The 12,717-nt window shown below is 36.1% G+C and overlaps 1 long non-coding RNA gene across 10 annotated transcripts in view; it reads right to left on the bottom strand.

The window, feature by feature from the left end:
• LOC144287898 (uncharacterized) overlaps window positions 1-12,717 on the bottom strand; it is a 258,963-nt gene that overhangs the window by 189,917 nt on the left and 56,329 nt on the right. For 2 of the 10 annotated variants that reach the window (XR_013355716.1, XR_013355721.1), the window contains one exon: window positions 2,000-2,095. The exons of the other annotated variants lie outside the window; for them this stretch is intronic. This is a non-coding gene — a long non-coding RNA (uncharacterized LOC144287898). The remainder of the gene's footprint in view (window positions 1-1,999; window positions 2,096-12,717) is intronic. 10 annotated transcript variants of the gene reach the window in all.

Here is a 12,717-nt window from a genome sequence, read left to right as displayed (position 1 = left end):
GACACTAAGTCAACCCAAAAGAACTCTGATAGAATTACATTCTGCCCACAGATGTGGAAATCATCCAGTTGTGTGTGTGTGTGTAGATCTCAGCACTAGTCCCCCAGATCTCCTAAGATACCTTCAAAACTATATATTTAGAAATGGGAACAATTTCTGGGCAATAAAAGTTGATCCACCCAAATGGATGCTCCAAAGGACAGAGCAATTCACATAGAAGAGTTAACACAACAATGCAGAATTGTAAAATTATATTTGGAAACAGCAATAAGTTGAGTTTGGTTGAAGAAAGGCAGAAGCTAAATCTACAGAATAGTTCCAGCATAACTGTGATGGGTTTACATGTGAAGCTAAGGAGCCTGGGTCCTAACTGGGATATAATGGCAAGGTATGAATGTTTAAGCGTGTGTGTGTGTGTGTGTGTGTGTGTGTGTGTGTGTTGGTGCACAGATCACATTTGTTTCTTGGAAAGATAAATATTGGCCATGAATGTACTGGGAAGAAGAGAGATGGGAATGTACTATGAGAGCTAATGAAGTTTTGTGCCAAATAAATAACTGGGAATGCTATTTAAGTAAATCGAAAGAAACTACTTAAACCCACTTTTGAGTAATGAAAATAAAATAGCTCTTACTAAAGTAAATAAACTGGAGCAATTCAGAAGCAATTAAGAAGGAAGGAAGGAAGGAAGGAAGGAAGGAAGGAAGGAAGGAAGGAAGGAAGGAAGGAAGGAATATTAGTAGTGAAAAAGAAGAGAAAATGAAGAGAATTTCTAAAATTTAAAATCAAATCTATTTGGTAGTCATTTTTACATGTGAGGGTGACTGAAAAGACAGGAGAATGATGCCTTGATAATTAATCTGAGACTCAGTCTAGGAGAATAGTGAAGGTGCCTTAAAGGAGATATAGTTGGATATGTGTAGTCTACGGTTGGAAATGTGGCTCTAGAGCTTAGAAGAGGTCATGGTTGCAGAGACTCAATGGTCATTACAATATAGAAAACTATAATATTAAGCACTTGCTCCCTTTCTGGGAACTCTGCTATGTACTTTACATATATGGCCTCATTTCATCTTTTAAAAACCCTTATTAATAAAAAAATATATATCTTCTAAAAATGAAGAACCAAGATTAGGGAGGATAACTAAGTTGCTCAAAGTCACAAGGTCAGTAAGTGGTTAAACTGGAATTCAAAATCACTAGATACTCAGTTTAATTTCTGCTGAATCCATCTAAGTATTTTAGAAGACCTCTTATTTTTCAAGATGAATAGTTGTTGGTTAAAGCAGGGAATCATTAAAAAATGGTTGTCTATAAACCTTAAATACTTCATTTTAACCTCAAAAAATATATACATGCCCATGGTTAGATGTTGGGCCAAGAGCTCTTCTTTCAGTATGGGCCCACAGAATGAGATGTGTGGCTTCATGAATCACACACACAAATCATACCCATCATCCATTGTCTGTGACTTCTAGTTTGTATTTCTTTTTTTTAAGATTTTATTTATTTCTTCATGAGAGACAGACAGAAAGGAGCAGAGACATAGGCAGAGGGAGAAGCAGGCTCCTCACAGGGATTCCATCTCTGGATCAGGATCACACCCCATGCCAAAGGCAAACAATCAACCACTGAGCCACCCAGGCATCCCATCTAGTTTGTATTTCTTAAAATGCAAAGAGAACCTAAACCCATTTGCAAGGCAATATGAGTGCAGAGGGTTTTCCCAGTATATTTCTGTTGCATTGCCCACACCTAAATTGACATTAATTTTTGGGAAGTCATTTTTGTCAAATCTTTCCAAAGTATTCAACTTTTTCAAAAGATAGACTTTTTATTTTTATACTCAAAGTTTATCAGTTTATCCAATATTTAAATTAATATGTCACCACAGTATGTAACAACTATAATCACTGGTTTGGAAATAAACACAAGGACCTTGGTAAAACAAACAAACAAACAAAAACCCCACAATTATTTGGAGAAGAAATGTACTGACATGCATGGAATAGTGGCCTGCAGTGTACAAGGAATGCTCAGCATCATCTAGGCATCAGCACTTATGATCCATAGGGGAATGAAAGCATCAATCAACCTGTTGAGACAGTTCAGGAAGATTTTTTAAGAAAGCTCTTACTCTAGCCTTATGTTTTGAGGATTAATATTTGGAATGATAATCCTAAATTATAAACCTTTTTGAGCACATGGATCATTGTGTATTTTTTTAAAAAGCACAAGATTGGTTCCTGCCCTATGGGGAGTTTAAAATCTAGTCACTGAAGTGAAAGTCTCAGACAATATTCTAAGTGTTGGACACACACTATTTCATAATAACCCTTGAGTAGGTACCTTTAAGACCTGACATATAAGGAAAATAAAACACTGAGAGGTGAAATAATTTGTAAAATGTGACCCATTAAGTAAGTGATTGGTTAATTTCAAACAGGCTCACCATCTCCACAGCCAGAGCTATTAACCACCATTATATATCAGTAAGTTACCATATGCCAAGAACTGGACTGTGCCATTCATTTATTTTATCTAATTTTGATCTTCAGATAACACTTCAAGATATATACTAACAGTTTCACTTTCAACATATGTGTCATGTCTCAGAGCTGTGAAGTGGCAGAGCCAGAATTCAAATACAAATAATTTAACTTTAATTTTCACATTCTTTGCTCAATGCATCACTATCTCACAATATTATTTGTAAATAACTACATGCTAATCTGTATGAGAAAGCCCTGAAGATAGCAGAGAAGCAAATAAATGGTATATATCTAACTAAAAAAAAAAAAAAACAAACAGTTGGGATGCTTCACATAATTAGGTGGCACCATAACACTCAGTTAATTATTCCTGTTCTAACAAATAGAAAATCACTTTCTCACAGAGAAAATAAATAGAATATATTTTGACAATATGTTCTGATACAGTTATTACAGAAAAAAAATGTAAAATTTAGAAAATTGAAATGAAGAAAGAAAAATTATTCACAATTCCATCATCAAATATAATGTCTGTTAGCATTTTCTTATATTATCTTCCAAATTTTTCAGTGCTTGCATACATACTGAAATTTCTCCTACAGATAATTTTTTAAAAATATGAATTGACAATATACTTGAATAATTAGGGAACTTCATTAGATTATGTGGAGGAGTTTTTTTGTGACTCTGTGCTTTGTTTATCATCATTTTGAGTGATTAATGTGCTGGGAATTTAAAATAAATTCTTATAGAGATGGGAAATATATCTTGACTTTCTCCCAATCTCTTTCTGGCTGCTGTTTCTTATTTTCTCTGGCATATTCCTCCTCCTCTAACAACTAAACGCTGGTTTGCCTCATGACTCTGAACTCAGCACTTGACTCCTGTTACTCTATATTTTCTCTAAGTTATTTCATCCACTCCTATAACTTCCATATCACCTATGATCTGATACCTCCCTCATTTGTATTTCTAGTCCATTCCACTCTTCTGATATTTATACACATCTCCATTTAGTCATGTAAAACCCACCTCAAAGTCAACCCTAGCTACACCTCTCATATCTACTCCCTAACTTTTATTTCCTTATTCATGCATTTCATTAAGCCAAGACTTTGAGAAACATTTGCGGCATATCCCTTTCATCCATACTCCATAGTCAATCCATTATAAAATCTATAGGTTGATACTTTCAAATCTATCTCTAATCTATTTCTCCCTAGCTCTTTGTTCAAGTAATCTTCATGTCTCTTTTTGTTCAAATAACTGAGTATGACCTGACAATAGGTTGTATGTCTCACTATTGCCACTCTTAAGCCCTAACATCTCTTTTCCTTGTAGAAATTGAAACAATCTTTCTAAAAAAAAAAAAAAAAATCAGATTAAACCATGACTTTAAAATCTTAATATGGTTTCCCATTGCACATAGAATAAAATCCAAATTCCTTAATATGATCTATAATGTTTTGCATAATTAACCCCTCCTACTTCTCTGATCTCCCTTCATACTCCAGTCCACTTCAAATATCTTTCTACAGTTCTTTTAATAGACCAGATCATCTCCAAGGGAAGGAGAAAAACAATTTGGTAATATCAAAGTTGAAAGGTGACTCCTATTCTGGACAAGGAGACACAGACCCATTTTTCACTGTTTCTTCCCACTAGACAGTCTAAGCCCTGGAAATAATACAGTTGACCAGCAAAGGAGAACTTTGAAACGTGGTAAGAAGGCAAACTTGCATAGAGCCCCAGGGCTGGAGGAACAACATAACAGCAGAATATTGTGTGCCTCCCTCCTCTACAACAGAATTTGTATGTCACTCAGACCCAGTATTTTCAGAACCCCAACCCAGCAACAAAAGCCAGTGTAGTCAGGCTCCTTCCTTGCCCTGAATCACTGGGAGCACTTCTGACAATATCAGGCAAACCGAGGAGAACCAGCAAGAGAGGTCCTTTAGGAGCTCCACTAATAGGGCAGCCCTGGTGGCGCAGCAGTTTAGTGCTGCCTGCAGCCTGGGGTGTGATCCTGGAGACCCGGGATCGAGTCCCACGTCAGGCTCTCTGTGTGGTGCCTGCTTCTTCCTCTGCCTGTGTCTCTGCCTCTCTCTCTCTGTCTCTATGAATAAATAAAATAAAATCTTTAAAAAAAAAAAAAAAAAAAGGAGCTCCACTAATAATTAGTGGCTGAGGAACTGTGCTTCTTGCTTAGTGGTCCTAAGATTCTTTTTTCTCACAGAAAGTTACCAGAGCCAGGGGGGCTGGAAGAAGGATGCAGGCACAGAAAGCAGCACAGTCCAGGAGGAAGCTCCCCCTTCTCCTCAGCCAGAACCAGCCAGTGGGAGTCCCAGTAACAAAAGATAAATCAAGCAGTCTGCAACAATACTTGGAAAGCTCTAAAGATTCATCTGTCATCTAACAACAACCCAAAAAAGGTAACTAGGGTATGCATGCTAAATAGGATGACCTACTAAATAGCCTTCTAAAATGAAAACTTTAATTAGAACCCAAAAACTCCTGGGGTACCTGGGTGGCTCAATCGGGTAAGCATCTGCCTCTGGCTCAGGTTATGATCCCAGGGTCTGAGATCAAGGCCTGCATTGAGCTCCCTGCTCAGCGAGGTGTCTGCTTCTCCCTCTCCCTCTGCTTGCTGCTCCACCTACTTGTGTTCTCTCTCTCTATGTCAAATAAATAAATAAAATATTTAAAAAAAAAAGAACCCAGAAACTTCATAGCCCCTTACTCCATCTTCAAAGCAAGCAGCATAGCATCTTTAAGTCTCTGATTCTCTTACTTCTGCTCCCCTCAGCATAACTCGTTTTATGACTCTCTGCCTACCTCTGGTAAGAACCCTTGTAATTATATTGAGCCCACTCAGACAATACAGAATGATCTTTTCATCTCAAGATCCTTGATTTAATCCTATCTCCAAAGCCCCTTTTGTCATGTAAGGCAATATATTCATAGGTTATGAGGATTAAGACATGGATATCTTGGGGAGCAGTTGAAGGAAGCAGTTGATATGTTCCATATCAATAGATTGTGATAAGCCATATTTCTATATTGTAATAACCAAAATAACCACTATGAAAACTATACAAAGATACACTATAAGTAAATCAAGATGATATCCAAAAAAAGGGGAAAAATGTTCAAGTAATTTATTTTTTTATTTTTAATTTTTCTTTTATAAAGGTTTAATTTATTTATTAATGAGAGACACAGAGAGAGAGAGAGAGAGAGAGAGAGAGAGGCAGAGACACAGGCAGAGGGAGAAGCAGGCTCCATGCAGGGAGCCTGACATGGGACTCCATCCTGGGTCTCCGGGATCATACCCTGGGCTGAAGGCAGCGCTAAACCACTGAGCCACCAGGGCTGCCCAGTTCAAGTAATTTATAAGAAGGCAAAAGAGAAATAGAAGAACAAGAATAAGAGGGAGAGAAAACAACATTAAAATGGCAGATTTATGGACTATAATATCAAGATTACCTTATATGTAATTAAGATAATGAATTATATTCAATAAATGCATGAATCAGGGATCCCTGGGTGGCGCAGTGGTTTGGCGCCTGCCTTCGGCCCAGGGCGCGATCCTGGAGACCCGGGATCAAATCCCACGTCGGGCTCCCGGTGCATGGAACCTGCTTCTCCCTCTGCCTGTGTCTCTGCCTCTCTCTCTCTCTCTCTCTGTGTGACTATCATAAATAATAAATAAAAATTAAAAAAAAATAAATGCATGAATCAAAAGACAGTGATTGACAGAGTGGATTTTAAAAAAGGCCCAACACATGTGTTTATAAGGAACTTATTTCAAATTAAATGACATAAGTATATATAAAGTAAAAGGATAAAAAAGTTATACCATGCAAACATTAAATTTAAAAATTAGAAGAGACTATATTAATATTTGATAAAGTATAATTCAGAGCAAAGGAAATTACTAGAGACAAAGAAGGACATTACATAATGATACTAGTATCAATGCACCAGGAAGACATAGTAATCGTAAATGTGCACTCACCAAATAACAGAGCCTCAAAATGCATGAACTGAAAGCTAATAGAGCTGAATGGAGAAACAGACTATAATATAGTTGGGAACTTGAAACATTCTCCTTCCAGAAACCAATAGACTTATTAGGCAGAAAATCAGCAAAGATATAGGATTTCTAAACAACATAACCAACAAGAAAATTTAGCAGACATATGTAGAACATTCCACTTAACAATATCAGAATATATTTTTTTCAAACACCAGTGGAATGAATAGACACCAACTTAGACCATATCCTAGGTCACAAAACAAACACGAGGTTTAAAAAAAGAAAAGAATTGAAATTAAATGACATACTTCTTTTTTTTTTTTTTTAAACTCAATTTAACATAGTGTATTACTAGTTTCAGGGGTAGAATTTGGTGATTCATTACTAAATGAACCATAAATTGAAAAGAAGTCTCAAAGAAAATTTTTTTAAAAATATGTAGAGAATTCATTAAAAACAAAAATATATAGATCTATGGCATTGCTTATATTAGAAATAAAGAAAATTATTAAATTAATAATTTAAGTTCCTATCTAAAAATAATAAAATAAGGAGCAAGAAAATCTAAAACAAGCAGAAGGAAGAAAATAATAAAGACAACAAAAGAAAATATAACAAAATTAAAAATTGAAAATAATAAAATCAATGAAACAAAAATCCAGTTGCTCTTAAAATACAAAGAAAATCAATAAATCCTTCATAGGACTGAACAAAATAAAAAGAGATATGATACAAATCACCAATATCAAAATATCATTACAGATCCTGCAGTCACTGAAAAGATAATCAGGGAATACTATGAGTAACAATATGCTCATAAATTCAAAACTTTGAAGAAGTAGACCAATTTCTTAAAAAACAAAACTACCAAAATTCAATCAAGATGAAATAGATACCAAAAACAAAAACAGTAATAAAGAAGAGAGCTACAGACGAACAACTCTCTAGAACATAGATGCAAAAATCCTTGAAAAATAATAGCACCTAAGTCCAACAATGTATAAAATGTATACAGCAAGTTGGGAATATAATAGTATTACTTCAACTTAATAAAAGCATCTGCAAAAAACAAAACAAAACAAAAAAAAGAGGTTATATCAAATTTAATGATAAAAAATTGAATGCTTTTTCATTAAGATTAGGAGGAAAAAGCAAGAATGTCCATTCTCACCACTCGAACACAATGTAGTATTGGAAGGTCTAGTCAATGCAATAAGAGAAGAAAAAGAAAAGGCATACAGATGAGAAAGAAAGAGATTAAACTGTTTCTATTTGCAGATAACATGACAATTTATGTAGAAACTTCGAAGGCAGGGCACCTAGGTGGCACAGTCGGGTAGACATCTGACTCTTGGTTCCAGCTAAGACCATGATCTCAGGGTTGTGAGATCAAGCCCCATGTTGAGCTCTATGCTCAGTGGGAAGTCAGCTTGGAGTTTCTCTCTTCCTTTCTACTCTGCCCTCTGCTCTCTCTCTCTCTCTCAAATAAATAAATAAATAAATAATCGTTTTAAAAAGGGAAAAAAAGAAAATTCCAAAAAAACTATAAAAAGCCTCCTAGAACTAATAAATTACTACAAGTTTATGGCAATACAAAGTTAATCCCATTTCTATGTACTATCAATGAACATATAGACTACAATACCTATGAAAATCCCAGTAAGGATTTTTGTAGCCATGGACAAATCTAAAATTTTTTTTAAAGATTTTATTTATTTATTCATGAGAGACACACAGAGAAGAGAGAGAAGCAGAGATACAGGCAGAGGGAGAAGCAGGTTCCATGCAGGGAGCCTGACGTGGGACTCGATCCTGGGTCTCCAGGATCAGGCCCTGGGCTGAAGGCGGCACTAAACCACTGAGCCGCCCAGGCTGCTCTTATTCTAAAGTTTATATAAAAAGATATATGTCCAGGATGCCTGGGTGGCTTAGTTAAGCCTCCAACTCTTGATTTTGATGCAGGTCATGATCTCAGGGTTGTGAGATCCCATCCTGCAACAGGCTCCATGCTGAGTGTGGAGCCTCCTTGGGATTTTCTCTCTCCCTCTCCTTCTGTACCCCCTGACTCATGGTACTCTCTCTCTCCTCTTGAAAAAAAAAAAGTATAAGCCCTAGAAAAGTTAAGACAATCTGAAATCTTTGATAAAAACAAGAATAAATTGAGAGAAATTACACTACTCAACTGTAGTGAGCTGAATATTAGTCCTCCAAAATATATGTCACATTCTGGAACCTGAAAATAGTATCTTCTATGACAAAAGAGTGAATCTGAATATTACCTTATTTGGCAAAATATGTGATTAAATTAAAAACCTTGAGAGGAGTAGCTTATCCTAGATTATCTCGATGAATGCTAATTATGATCACATATCCTTACAAGAGAGAGAAAGCAGGAGTGTGGGGACAGACACATGGATAAGGCAACACAGAGGGCAAGGTGACATAAAGACAGAGGCAGAGATTAAAGAAATGCAGCCATAGTTCAAGAGAGCCAAGGACTGCTAATAGCCACCAGAAGCTGAAAGAGGCAAGGAAGATTTCTTCCCTAGAGCCTCCAGAGGAAGCACAACCCTGCCTACACCATGATTTCAGACTTCTGGCCTCCAGAACTGTGAGAGAACACATTTTTGTTGTTTTCAACCACCAAGTTTGTTACAGTGGCCCTACAAAATTAATATATATTAAAATTTATTATATAGATACACTAATTAAGACAGCATGATATTGGCAGAGAGAGACATAAATTAATGGAGCATAGAAAACCCAGAAATAGATCCATAGAAATATGTTTAATTGATTTTTGACAAAGGTACAAAAGCAATTCAATGGAGGAAGATAGTCTTCTAAAGAAATGGTGCTAGATCAATTAGACATCTTTTTTTTTAATTAGACATCTTTAGACAAAACAAAAACCTTGACCTAAACTGTATACCACAGATAAAATGAATTCAGTATGGATCATGGGCTTAAATATAAAGAGTAAACTATAAAACTTTTAGAAAAATAAGAGGAAACATGGGATAGGAATAGGCAAGGAATTTTTAGACTCAACACCAAAAATACAATCCATAAAAGTATTAATGGTAAATCTCATCAAAATTTAAAACATTTCATTATGATAACCTACATAAAGAGGATGAAAAGATAAGCTACAAACTGAGACAATATATCTGCAAACCATATAGTCAATAAAAAACTAGTATATTGAATATTTAAACAATTCTAAAAGTTCAATAATTTTTAAAATCCAATTAGAGGGCAGCCTGGGTGGCTCAGCAGTTTAGCACCGCCTTCAGCCCAGGGCCTGATACTGGAAACCAGGGATCAAGTCCCACATCAGGCTCCGTGCACAGAACCTGCTTTTCCCTCTGCCTGTGTCTCTGCCTCTCTCTCTCTCTCTCTCTCTGTCATAAATAAATAAAAAATCTTTAAAAAAATTTTTTTTAAATAAATAAAATTCAATTAGAAAACAGGCAAAAGTCATATAGATATTTAGCTGAAGGATATATAGATGAGAGGGATATATAGATGACAAATAAGCACATGAAAATATTTCAACATCATTAGCAATCAGATAAATACAAATTAAAACAAATGAGATATCACTACACATGTATCAGAAAGACCAAAAGGAAAAATAGTGATAGCATCAAATACTGCAGAGGATGAGGAGAAACTAGATGGTTCATATATTACTGGTGGAAATTTAAAATGATACAACCACTCTGGAACATGTTTGGGCAGTTTCCTATCGATATAAACATACAATTATCATATGACCCAGCAACTGAACTCTTGGGACTGCTATTCCAAAAAAATAAAACCTTGTATTACACAAAAACCAGTACATGAATTCTCATAGAAGCTTTATTCAAAATAGCCAAAAGCTACAAATAGCTGTCCACAGGTGAATGGTTAAACAAATTGTGAGACAAATCTCATGGAATATTGCCCAGAAAAAGAAAAAAAAGGAACAAATAATTGGCATACACAATGCCCTGTGATGAATCTCCAGGGCATTGTGTTAAGGTGAAAAAACCAATTCCCAAAAGTTAAATACTATATGATTCCATTTACGTAACATTTTGAAATGATAAATTTAGAAAGAAGAACATATTAGTGATTTCCAAGAGTTAGGGATGGGAGGGTAGGACCCAGGTGGCAAGAGGAGGTAGATATGGTAAAAGGGCAAAATTTGGAAACTCTCAAATGAAAAGATTTTACAATAGAAGAAGTTGTTGTTGTTATTGTTGTTGTTGTTAAAAAGCATGCTGGTGGTGCCTGGATGGCTCAGTTGGTTAAATGTCTGACTCTCGGTTTTGGCTCAGGTGATGATCTCATGGTCATGAGATAAAGCCCTGCATCAGCTCCGTGGTTGGTAAGGAATCTGCTTGAGATTCTCTTCTGCTGCTCCTCTTACCATTCATGTTTACACACACACTCTCTCTCTCCTGCCCCCAGAATAAATAAATAAATCTCTAAAAGAAAGCGTGAATAATTTAACTCTTCAATGAGTATTTTGAAGTCATTCGTCAATCTACATAGATAAAAAAAAAATCCACATAGATAAATTTTACTAGACTATGAGAGTAAGCTATTTTACATCAGTTAAATTCCTTCCAATATATGTGAGAAAATCTAAAATAAACAAGGTGAGGGATATTCTTCTGAAACTCTCATAGCATTTCCTATGTGAATATTAATAGTGTATATTCACTCTACTCTGTGATTTTTAAAAATTTATTTAGAATCAAATTCAATAAAATGTTTTTCATTTTTTTGCTCTTCCAGCCTACACAATTGTTCTTGCAGATCTTGTCCTCTGTTCTTTCAGAGGACACATACAGCTGTAAGGAACCTATTTTTCCTCACACTTGACCGGGGGAATATTTGTTCATGTATCCCTTTACATAATTCTGAAATTATTAAATGAACACCAATTTATCTGTGTCTTGAATTATATTGGTCTGAAAAAATATGTACTGCCTTTATTGACATCATTACTACAGATTTAATTAATCTGCCCCTATTGTCACAATTCTATATATAGATGAGTGCCAGTTTAGAAATTAATTTAGCCATGAATTCCTCTAAAATGGTAGCATTTTAAGTTTTTTATTAAATTAATTTTTCTCTATACAAAAGCAATAAAATTTCATTATACAAAACATTTATTTAATTTAAATAAAAAATTAAAATGCTGACTTTTGGAGAAGATGGCATTTTGGAGAAGATGGCACAGTAGGAGGATACTAAACTCACCTCATCCCACAGATACAACTAGATTAACATCCATATCAGTGTAAATAACCCAGAAAACAACCGGAAGACTGGCAGAACAGATTCTCCACAGCTACATGTAGAGAAAAGGCCACATGGAAGAAGGTAGGAAGGGCAGAGAAACAGTCAGGAACCAGAGACATGGGACTACATGCAAGAGAGAGGAACATGGAGGGCACAGAGAGAGGAGAGGAACAGATCCCACATATGGCACCCCAAGCATGGGGGACTCACACTGGGAAAACAAATCCACATAACATTTAGCTTTGAAAACCAGAAGGGCCTAATTTTGCAACTTCTTATAATCAGTAAGGCTTAACACATGGAACTTTGGGGATCCCTGGGTGGCGCAGCAGATTAGTGCCTGCCTTTGGCCCAGGGCGTGATCCTGGAGACCCGGGATCGAATCCCACGTCAGGCTCCCGGTGCATGGAACCTGCTTCTCCCTCTGCCTGTGTCTCTGCCTCTCTCTCTCTCTCTCTGTGACTATCATAATTAATTAATTAATTAATTAATTAATTAGTTAGTTAAACTCACACACATGGAACTTTAAAAATCAGTAGGCTCAAACCTGGGAAAACAAGGAAGGTTAGAGGAATCTGAGTCCCCACCTTAAAGAAACAGCACAACAAACAGCCCTGCTGGGATACAGCATAGAAGCAGTAATTTGAAAAACATCTGGGATATGTGAGAGGAAGGTTGATTCACTACTAATCTTAGACCTTGTGCTTGAGGGGCAGAGATCTTTTGGAGACTTTTCTAAGAACAAATGACTTAGCAGGCACTTTTTCCTCCCTCACTCCTTGGCCGAGCTATACAGACACCTACAGGAACCAGTGCAGCTCAAACATGCTCTACCTCCCTTCCCAAAAGCATGCCCCGCCCCCCATGTTCTCCTGTGCACAT

The sequence above is a fragment of the Canis aureus genome, chromosome 17 (genome assembly GCF_053574225.1).
Source record: "Canis aureus isolate CA01 chromosome 17, VMU_Caureus_v.1.0, whole genome shotgun sequence".
Classification (NCBI taxonomy): domain Eukaryota; kingdom Metazoa; phylum Chordata; class Mammalia; order Carnivora; family Canidae; genus Canis; species Canis aureus.
The sequence above is the reverse complement of the archived record's forward strand: the minus strand, read 5'-3'. Positions and strand labels throughout refer to the sequence as shown.